We start from the raw sequence: 2,300 nt of genomic DNA on the forward strand, positions 1-2,300 counted from the left end.
TCATTTTGGAAAGGTGGGGAATCAGTGGGCTAAGGAGTGTCAGGTGTATGAACTTAAAATATGTCCTGCAGTAGTGTTCTCTGTGGTTCCCCCATGGTTATTGGAGACCCCTCCTGTGGACTCCTGTATTCATGTGTTCACGGATGGTGCTAGAAGTCCAGATACTGGAAGTACAGGGTTTGGAATAGCAGTTCCGTCAAAAAATATTGAAATAAACAGACGCACTTTGGATGGACTGGCAGTGTACTCGGTTGAAATGGTAGCAATTTTGGTAGCATTGAAATGGGTAGAGTGTTCGAAAATCAGGCAGGTGGTAGTGTGGTCTGACTCGGCAGCTGTTCTTTCAAGTCTACAATCATTTTGTTCGAAGACAAGGCAGGGCATGCTGTATAGTATTCTGGAAACTATCAGCAGAATAAGGTGTTGTGGTGGCAATATTCACTTTCTTTGGGTGCCAGCTCATGTAGGGATCAGTGGAAATGAAAAGGTGGATAGGTTGGCGAAAAGAGCGTTGACTAAAAACAGGACTGAGATGGAAATTACAAGCAGCGGATCTGAAGCGAAAGGTATTGTTTGGAGGCAGGTTGTTCAGGAGTGGCAGAAGCGGTGGGATTCAGGGAGTACGGACAGGCAATTGTATCATTTTAAGAAGGAGGTGGCAGTGAGTAGGTTGTATAGGGGTAATAGGAGAGATGAGGTGGTCATTACCAGGCTTAGACTGGGACATTGTGCATTGAATAAAACACTACAGATGATAGGAGAACATGAGACGGGGCTTTGTGGAGTGTGCCAGGAGGAGATGAAGACAGTAGAGCATGCAATATTGTGGTGTAAGGGTTATGATGTGGAGAGGAAAGTTCTGCAGACTAGATTGAAGGAGCGGGGAATTGGGGAATTAAATCTGAAGAGTGTGTTGGAGGGTAGTAGGGCACAGGTGAGGGAACTGGTGGGGTTTCTGAAGGATATAGGTGTTTATGAAAGAGTGTAGGGGTTTTTTTGTTTTTTGTTTTGATACAGCTTGTAAACTCACTGTCTGACCCATACTCTGGAACAGTAAGAGGCGGTAATGCTCCTTTACGTTGGTTGTCAACCACTGTTAAACACAAAGAAGAAGAAGAAGACTGCATTTCACTCACTACCTCTGTTTGTATCTCTGTCACTGCAGGACCAACATGGAGCAAGAAGTCAGCGCTCTCAGGAGGCCGACAAACCTCACAGAAGAAAGGGGGAGAAAACATACAGCTGTGATGAGTGTGGGAAGGATTTTGCCAAGGCTGAACACCTGAAAACACACCAACTCATCCACAGTGGAGTTAAACCGTACAGCTGTGACTTGTGTGGAAAATCTTTTACCTTGGCTGGAAACTTAAAAAAACACAAAATCATCCACAGTGGAGTTAAAGCATACACCTGTGACTTGTGTCCAAAATCTTTTACCCAGGCTGGAAGCTTAAAAAGACACCAACTCATCCACAGTGGAGTTAAAGCGTACACCTGTGACTTGTGTGGAAAATCTTTTACCCATGCTGGAAGCTTAAAAACACACCAACTCATCCACAGTCGATATAAAGTGTACACCTGTGACTTGTGTGGAAAATCTTTTACCCACGCTGGAAGCTTAAAACACACCAACTCATCCACAGTGGAGATAAAGCATACACCTGTGACTTGTGTGGAAAATCTTTTACCGGCTGGAAGCTTAAAAGACACCAACTCATCCACAGTGGAGTTAAAGCTTACAGCTGTGAGTTGTGTGAAATCTTTTCAACCGGCTGCATTTAAAAAGACACCAACTCACCCACAGTGGAGTTAAAGCATACAACTGTGACTTGTGTGGAAAATCTTTTACCGGCTGGAAGCTTAAAAACACACAAACTCATCCACAGTGGATTTAAATACACCTGTGACTTGTGTGGAAAATCTTTTACCCAGGCTGGAAGCTTAACACACCAACTCATCCACAGTGGTAAAGCGTACACCTGTGACTTGTGTGGAAAATCTTTTACCCAGGCTGGAAGCTTAAAAAGACACCAACTCATCCACAGTGGAGTTAAAGCATACACCTGTGACTTGTGTGGAAAATCTTTTACCCAGGCTGTTAACTTAAACACACCAACTCATCCACAGTGGGGTTAATATACACCTGTGACTTGTGTGGAAAATCTTTTACCCACGCTGGAAGCTTAAAAACACACCAACTCATCCACAGTGGAGATAAGTAATAAACTTACCAACTCATCCACAGTGGAGTTAAACCGTACAGCTGTGACTTGTGTGGAAAGTCTTTTACCACTGCCTGA

At 43.9% G+C, this 2,300-nt stretch overlaps 1 protein-coding gene across 1 annotated transcript in view; it reads left to right on the forward strand.

Moving 5' to 3' along the window:
* The window catches only part of LOC102303958 (zinc finger protein 665), a 38,885-nt gene extending 37,658 nt beyond the window's left edge, over positions 1-1,227 (forward strand). Inside the window, exon 3 of the transcript XR_006053051.1 lies at positions 1,166-1,227. The gene's annotated coding sequence lies outside the window, so the exon portion shown is untranslated. The remainder of the gene's footprint in view (positions 1-1,165) is intronic.
* Positions 1,228-2,300: the final 1,073 nt, after the last annotated feature.

The sequence above is a fragment of the Haplochromis burtoni genome, unplaced genomic scaffold (genome assembly GCF_018398535.1).
Source record: "Haplochromis burtoni strain Fernald_Lab_line unplaced genomic scaffold, NCSU_Asbu1 Contig_592, whole genome shotgun sequence".
NCBI classification, from domain to species: Eukaryota; Metazoa; Chordata; class Actinopteri; order Cichliformes; family Cichlidae; genus Haplochromis; species Haplochromis burtoni.